The 8,948-nt window shown below is 38.3% G+C and overlaps 1 protein-coding gene across 1 annotated transcript in view; it reads left to right on the top strand.

The window, feature by feature from the left end:
* The first annotated feature begins 1,161 nt into the window (after positions 1 to 1,161).
* Positions 1,162 to 8,948, top strand: part of epb41a (erythrocyte membrane protein band 4.1a) — a 123,796-nt gene continuing 116,009 nt past the window's right edge. The window contains exon 1 of the mRNA XM_088010016.1: positions 1,162 to 1,441. The gene's annotated coding sequence lies outside the window, so the exon portion shown is untranslated. The remainder of the gene's footprint in view (positions 1,442 to 8,948) is intronic.

The following is an 8,948-nucleotide window of genomic DNA, read 5'->3' as shown; positions in this document are numbered from 1 at the left end:
ATCTATCTATCTATCTATCTATCTATCTATCTATCTATCTATCTATCTATCTATCTATCTATCTATCTATCTATCTATCTATCTATCTATCTATCTATCTATCTATCTATCTATCTATGTCTTTTATGCATATATTCTATTGTTGTAGGCTTATTTTTAACTTTTGTGAAAATAATAATAATAAAAAAAAAAAATCCACCTCTCTTTATTGTCCTGACTTCGTGCAGCCCTTTTTTAAATATTGAGAAGCTGAATTGTCCTGCGTCTAAATCCCCAGGTGGCATTACTGGTCAGTTGGTCATAGTGTTTCACAATTTAAGTTTCAGACACCGCTCATGTCACAAGAAGTTATGGAGTGAAAATAGTCTCAAAATATCTGTGTGTGTGTAAAACGATTTGTGTGTGTGTAAAATGATTTGTGATCTCTGCACATTTCATTCATTTTACTTTGCAGCAGGGACTTTGTCCAGAACACCAGAAAGTAGACATGAGGTTCATGACTATTAGCGGCATGTTAGCCATGCTATTTATTTTATTTCTTTTTGGGAATACAAAATTTCTTTAAAAATAATCACCCTTTTTATCCCCCATGATCTCTTCATAAAACGTGATGTTCTTTGAAACTTGGCCTTATTCACTCTGTGATATAATTCATGTGGAAGTCCCAGGAACATACATGAGAACAAAACATCCTATTACATCAGAAAGATGCCACCACAACTGATTACACAACATTCAAAAAACACTGATTTCGTGATTTATACATTCTTGCCTGATACATTTAGATACAGCTATTATATTACAGGATATTCTTTCCTCCTTCAATGAAATTGAATGAAAATAATTTCATATTTAGCACTGGGATGATACAGATGATAGATCTCCGCTGGATATGAGCTCTTACAGTTATGATTGGAGCGGGGTACTTCCTGCACAGCTCACATTGGATGCTTTCACATATGAATTTCTGTTATTAAAGTCATCCCTACTTTCAATAAAAATGGGGGACAAATGTCGAGCTTGCCCTGCGTAATGTCTTACAGGCTGGTTCATAATATTATTTTCTGCCTATGTTGTAATCTGTGTTTTAAGTTACAATGTAGGTGCTTGGTGCTTCCTTCTCCCCGGCTCTAGTGACGAACACATGGTACACTGCTTCCTATGTGCCAGCAAAAGGTTGCCTGCGCACCATTATCACAGTAAACTTGAAATCCTTTCCTGTCAGACAACACTGAGGGAAAATTTCATACATACATACATACATACATGGGAAGCGCCTGATACCCAAACGCTTTGTTACAGCCTCTCGTTTTCTGCCGTTGCAGTATTAACTCTTCATCTCTACTGTGTGGTACTGAAAAGGACTTTAAGGGCTGAAGACCCGATTTTTAATTTTTAATTTTATTTTTTTGCATTCTACTGGATGATCCTAACAAAGACGGTGAGTTGTTATTATTACATCCAGCGCCATTTGCAGACAGGTAGCTACCCCAACTGTCCCAGCATAAACGCTGGACTTATCCAGAAAAATCTATTTTTATTTGCTAGACTGAACGTCTAACAAAGCGGGGATTTACAGCAGTGTGGCTTATCGCAGTTATATGAATGTTGCCTTAAATTAGTGAAACTGGAGTGTCATAAAACCTATGACGTGTTGAATTGTTGCCATTTTTATTTCTTAGCCATCATTGCAAAGATGTTTTGCCCTGGTCGGGTTGTGCAACCACAGTCTGCACATTTACATGACTGATACAGTAGATATTGCAGTGAATCCTTATACATCGGCGCAATATGATGTCTTAGATTAATCATGGAGACGTGATTGGGTGAATCCAGCAGCAGTGTATATATATTGTTACAATCCTAATACCATTTTAATAAATATATAGCATAGAGTAATTTATCCTGTAATTTTTATTGTCTTTTTAAGTTTGGGATTTAAACAATAATGTATGTTCATGGATGATATTTTAGACCCAGATACAACCACATAATTGCCTGCACACCAAAGCTACACGTTGTAGTTACAGTATGTGTTGTGGTAAGTTTTATGTTTAAATTATACATGCAAATACATTCAGGGTCTGTATGTCTTTATATCTTGTCTAATACAGTAAGTTTTATAAAGTAAAATGGTGGTAAGGTAAAGTCATTAAGAAAAGTTGTTTCAATCCTAATACCATTTTAATTTAAATTGATTTAAATTTTATTTTATTTGCCTGTTATTGTGATTGTTATTACCGTTTTCCCCAAATCCTACAGCCTTTATTTCACCTCCATCATCCGTCTGTTGTTAGAACAAAGGTGTCTAAACTTCCTGGCATTGGGGCCAAAAATGTCAGGTTGTAAGTATGGCAGGGGCCACATAATTTTTAGTGTTTCCATTTTTAAATATAATTGCAAAGCCTATTTTTATGTCTTTACCTGTTCAAATGAACTAACAATATTTTAATAAAATAAGTCATATTTCTGTAAATCATTGTAGATTTACAGCATAAAAAAGGTCTTGTCAGATTTAAAAATAGGTACAAACCATTTGCTAAATATTTCAGGTTGATCATGTTTTATCTATTTATCCTTTATTGCTCACTCTTGTTTGATTTTGTCCAGGTCTGTATATTAGTATAAATCACAGGATTTTTGTTGTTCCTTTTACTATTAAATTAAATTAAATTTAAAACAAAAACATGGATGAATACTTTGTGTTCCATTGTAAGATGTTTAAAAGCCTTTAACATTTTTGAAAGGCCTTTGACCTCTGAGAATTGCACCTTAACTTTGTTTTGTGTATCCGCATAATCTGCCTGGAAAACCAAAATTAAGCCGGTCTTAATTTGTGATGAAGAAAATTGTTTCGATGGCCACAAATGATCCCCGGGCCACACTTTGGACACCCATGCTTTAAAACTATGATCTTTTCACATTGTCTAAAGCAGATGCAGTCTGTTGTACCTTTATTTAACACAGACAGTTGTGTAACAGAAACAAAATCCCACTGTCTACTTTTGTTGAAGAAATCTTCACCAAAATTACAAATTACCAGGAGCCAATGGGGTAGGACATGTTATAAAAACAGAAAACAGGGGGAAAAATTCTGATCCACTTTTTTTTATAAAGTTTGAATAGCCTAGTAAAGTGGAGAAATAACGTTATTGTTTCAGTCCTTTTAAGTTTGCCAGCATTTGCTTACTGTCTCAAGTCAGAATTTGTAATGCATAGTTTGGTATTTTGGTATAGTGTGAGCAGGACTTCCCCAAATTATTTTTCAATATCCATTATGTACCTTTTTTTCTAAGAGTAGAACATCTAATAATCGATTTATAAGCTGAAATATCGCGGTCTCCTTAATATGGTTCACATTTAAGGACTGTAGTATAATCAACCAGAATATGCATTTTGTTTGTACACACTAATATACCCTCTTGCCAAAGTCCTACCGTTTAATTATTGGTAATGCCATTGTCTTTTCTTCTTTTACTAATGTGATGTTTCAGAAACAGGCCTTCTTTCAAAGGAAAAACGCCTTCTTTTAAAAGAAATTGCAACAGGGCTTTTTGTGGTTGGAGACCAGGAGCCCAGCAGGTAACTGAAGTGGTCACATGGTGACAGGAGACAGCACTGCATTCCATTCACTTCTATGGAGTTTGCTCGGTGAGGAGACAGTCACTTGCACTCATCCCAACGAGCGAACAGTATAATTTGTGCATGTGAAATTTATAGCTTGTATGCAGACATGAACACACGGGCTAGCGACACTACACAAGAAAGTCTTTGAAGGCCACAGACCAAAACAAACTATATTCCGTTATTTACAGCTTTGTCCGAACTCAGGGGTTGCATCCTTCGAAGGCCGGATTTGTAGCCCTGTTATATCATAGTGCGGCAATGCATTTGGTCTGTTCTCCAAATGCAGCCGACTAATACATCCTTCTTTTCTCCAGATTTAAATGTTGGTCTAAGGGTCAGGCGTATCCTTCATGGCCTATACTATTCCATGATTCATTGTGGGTCCAAACTGAATGGGTATTCGGCCAAAGTGGCCATCGCAGTAAAGAGTGGCAAATTATTTTGCCATATACCCCCTTGATGTTATTGATTATATGCGGAAATTTCAAGCATGCGCATAACAATGGAGGGCAAAAAGACTATTCTTTTCATGCCATCCATAGCTACGCTGCCGCAGTAGAACAATTTTGTTCACTAAATGAAGCCTGGAGATGTAGGTATTAGAGATGTGCCTATCAGGTTTTTTCCTCCCAATACCGATACCGATCACCCATGAAGGCCGATCACCGATACCGATCACATAATTATTATTATTATTTTTTAAATTATAAACACTACCGGTTACATTATGTGGAAAAAGGAACCATGAATTCACCTTAATTTAGACAAAAACTTGTTTTTAACTTTTTTCAAGAAGAAAACTAAACAAAACAGGCATTGTGCAAATTGTACTGCTATTGATAATACTACCTTTAACAGACTGATAACATATGAAGGCTCTGAAGAGGCTAAATAATGCAAAGAGCCAAAATAAAACCTCTCAACATTGCCAAAAAAATTCAAGTATAAAACTTAACATTCAAAGGCAAAAACAGGTTCCATTACAATAAACAATCCAGAGTTACTGAATGAAAACTTCCTGATAGCATGGCGGCTAGCTGATTAGTGCTAGTTCTGATTGAGCGGAGTAATTATGCAGATCAGGGAGGAAATTGATTATTTTTTTTTAGAGATTATCTGTCTCATGTTAGGACAGCGAAAGTTTTAATACGTATGTAAAATGTATTTTTTTAGGTTAGATGCTGCAGCTTTAAGCAGAGGTTCGGTGTGAGAGTCACTACCAGGTGGAGCAGAAGCGAAGCTCCGTCTGTCAAATATTAGCGTAGCAGCGGTTCAACAGGAGAGCAGAACCAGCGTCTTACATCGCAACTCGAAGACTTAAATAATTTTCCAGGTTATTTGTTTAGCTTTCTGACCGTCATGCTAATCCGGGTGAGTGTTTGTAGCTGTGCGCTGCTTTACCTGCTATCTGATCCTCCATATGTCTTTTTTACTGCAGTGAGCCTCGATGTAGCCAAACTCCGTCAAGTATGGCACTGTTTTTATGTGGTACTCGTATTAGCTTCGATGTGTTGATGCATTTTGACGTGCTTCAATTTTCCGCCGCAACACGCAAACTTCCCCATTCACTCAGTGCGTTATAGTTCCACATCGCTTAGGATTTGTTGCTTTTTGTTGTTTGCGCAGAGTGAAGGAAAAAGGAGACCAGCTGCACAGGCAGGTTGGAAATGAGAAGCAGGTGATCGGTATCGGCAACAAGAGCCAATGATTGCCGATCACCGATCATGCACTTTTTCACGAAAATCGGCCCGATTATGATCGGTGACCGATCGATCGGCACACCTCTAGTAGGTATGAATAATTTAGTGCAGTGTGCCAAAACAAAGGGAAAAACGGCGCAGAAAAACATTAAAGAATGACTCAAAATCACTTTTTTTCTAGCTCTCTGTGTTTGATATGTTACACTCAGACTTGTTGCCATAGCAAGGTAAGGTCATTTTAGTTAGCACATTTTCAGCAACAAGTGCTTTACATGAATTAGAATGAAATAGAAACAAACAAACAAACAAAAAAAAGGTACAAGTATTAAACTAATATGTTGGTTCTCTATGTTTAATAAGAATAAGTAGTCCATAATTTCTAAACTAGTTGCTCTGGATTCTTGTTCTGATAAAACTAGATGCTGGCTGTCCAGGTTTGGTAAGATTAGTGAGGTATAAAACTAAATGTTGGTTCCAGTTGTTCTGGGTTGAGTTCTAGATTTGTACAATATAAAGCTAAATGCTGGTTTTCCATGTTTGATTCTTATTCTGGGTTATTAAGTAGGTTGTACTTTCTAAGTTTGTTCTAGATTTGTAAACTAATAGGAGTTTCTCTAGGTCTTGCTCCAATATTAGAAGTATAAAGCTAAATGTTGGTCTAAGGCAGAGGTTCCCAAACTGTGGGGCACGCCCCCTAGGGAGGGGCGCCGTGTCATTGCAGGGGGGGCCGCGGGAAGCCGTCTGGATGAAAAAACAAAACAAAACATGAACACTGTATGCTGTTCGTTATTACGCAATAGTCAGCCCCGCCCTTATCTCACCCCCGACTGACTACTGACCAGTTCTTTGTCTAAAAGGTCCGGAAAATCCCTGAAACCCGGGTCTTACCCTAGAATAGGTTTATAGGAGATATTCTTTTTAAACTGGCAGCGGAGAAAACTCGTCTAGCTCTAACTACCTTCAACTCCAGAAGTTACGACCCTTTTCAGTTGAGAAACAGTCAGCAGAGTAGCCCTCACTGCTACGTAGCTTCAACAACCACTCCTGTTAACGGTAGCTTTTCTCCTAAAAATAACGTGCACTTGTTACCGGCTAGATTGGATTTAGTGGCTTAGATTTAAGCCCCAGGGTCATTATTTTAACACTCACCAAAGGAAAGTACGAAGCCACCACATCTCTAGAATCATGTATGCTAATTTCACTTAAAATCAGGAGAAACCACAATGATCAAACGACTCAATTAATCTCAATGTCCACAAGTTCTATTGGTATTTTTAGTATGTAATTTATTAAGCAAGCTTTAGCAGGGGTAAATGACAAGCAGATTCACTTTCAGAGATTATAAACTTGTAATGAAACAATAAATTCAAATTAAAATCAATCATAACCTACCCTCATTTCTATCCCTAACCTGTGTCACTAGTTTCACTAAGCGAGGCTTTCGGGGGCAGTTCCACTCACACCCGATGGCAATTGATCTTGGCAGCTGAAATCTTCATATGTCCTTGAACAAAGTCTCTGTCCTGATGGAGCAAAGTCCTCTTTCAGAAAAGAAGCAAAGTCGAACTGTCCGTTGTCCTTCAAACGCACAGATCTTCATCACTCAGTGACCTTTGTCTTTTCTCCAAGTCTGCTGCAGTAGAATAGGGATCGTTGGGTTGAACTAGGGCTGGGGGCAGATGGAACTTGTCCCTTCTTTGCGGCGTGAAGTCTCAACTTTCCCTTGGTCCCAGAGTGCAGTCCTCTGCTGATCTTCCATCTGCGTCCTCTCGTCTCTTCTTCAGCACCGCGGACTAAGAACAGTTTCCTCCTTCGTTCACTGGTTTTTAAACCCTTTCAGCCCGCAGTTGTGTATGTGGCTCTGACTGACTCATCCCCCCTTGAGTGTGTGGAAAGTCCCAACTCTCCCCAAACCTTCCTCCTCCCCGACTCATTGCAGCGACTCCCTTCGGTACTTCCCTTTTTCTGCTGGCCATCTGGCAGTTGAGGCCATTTCTCGTAACTTACTGCCTTTTTTGGAGTTGTTCTAGTGCCTCCGCCCAGCCCAGTGTGCTGATTGTGACACAGTTCATTTCCTTTCTCATGATCTCAAATCTACAGTCCTCTATAATGCATCATAAAACATAATCAATTCAAAACATGATCAATTTACTTTATCAACTTATAACCCTCAGTATGCCTCTCCATTACTTATTTATTCTGTGACTCAAGCGTTACCATTTCTAATCATCAATAATCAACATACAACAATCAAGTTGTTACCATTATTACAAGTCATGAGTATAGAATATATATATTTCAATTATACATTACAGACATTGCAAATATAGAAAATATCAATCATTCCAACTGATATATGTATTTTGTATTTCTCTTCTTTAATCATCATTAAATCAACATGCAAGATTACTGTTATTTCTCAGGCCTTTACTCTGTTTTCTGCGTGTACCTGGACAGATCTCAACCTCATATGCCAGTTTTCACGACAATGCACTGGGTTTTTACCTTAGAACGGCCAACTCTCTGTTATTCCTATGTCAATTTGATACAGTAGAGCCTTCCACACTTCCCATATCTGTGTCCTCTGTGTCTTTTATCAGCAGTTAAAACTGTTTAATCCGTTGTTAACATGTTGTAACCTGTTTTTCCGAGCCGCCTTTAAACGCAACATGAGCGCTACGACGCTCGCGCTGGGTTTACACCTGTGAAGGGGACCTGCTGCTGCTGTGTGGAGCTACGTAGGTTTGTGTTAGAATCACGGCAGCAAACCAGCAAAACGCAAAGAACTTTTCACAGTTTTTCCCTCCAAACTAACCGACTGAGTTGAGTAAAGCTGTTGGATGCAGGTAATGTTAGCTAAAAGATGACTAGCTAATATCAATACAGAACCTTAAGCTTAACAAGTACCTTGTAGGCTACCGATGTTGGTGTCTATTTTCAGCTACGTACATTCATTTTGCCCCCAAAAAAGTTGATGCCGCCCCCCCCATCACACGCGTCGTTTCAACCAGACAGCCATTTGTAATCCATAGGGGGGGGGCACAGAAAATGTTTGGAAACCACTGGGGGGGAGGGGGGGCGGAGAAGAAAAAATTTGGGAACCACTGGTCTAAGGTAATAAGTACTCCATAATTTCTAAAAGCAATAAACTCAAGATACACACAAAATGCTTTAGGTCAGATAGATTTTAAATTTCAGTCGGCCCTATAATCTCACCGGTACATCTCTTTTGATTCCAATCAGTCAATCAAATTTTATTTGTATAGCACATTTCAGCAGCAAGGCATTTCAAAGTGCTTTACATCAAAAACACAAAGTCATGCAACATAGAATCAACAATCAAAACATTACATTAAGTCAAGTGCCATCATTAAATTTGTAATTGATTACGCTTCAAATACAACTCTAAACAGGTGGGTTTTTAGTCGAGATTTAAAGGCACTCAGTGTTTCAGCTGTTTTACAGTTTTCTGGAAGTTTGTTCCAAATTTGTGGTGCATAGAAGCTGAATGCTGCTTCTCCTTGTTTGGTTCTTGGTTCTGGATGCAGAGCAGAACCAGAACCAGAACCCGAGGGGTCTGGAAGGTTGATGCAACAGCAACAAATCTTTTATGTATTGTGG

Source organism: Poecilia mexicana, unplaced genomic scaffold (assembly GCF_051168715.1).
Source record: "Poecilia mexicana isolate PSO_F unplaced genomic scaffold, ASM5116871v1 scaffold_11, whole genome shotgun sequence".
Lineage (NCBI taxonomy): Eukaryota > Metazoa > Chordata > Actinopteri > Cyprinodontiformes > Poeciliidae > Poecilia > Poecilia mexicana.
This window is presented reverse-complemented; position numbering and strand designations above follow the sequence as displayed.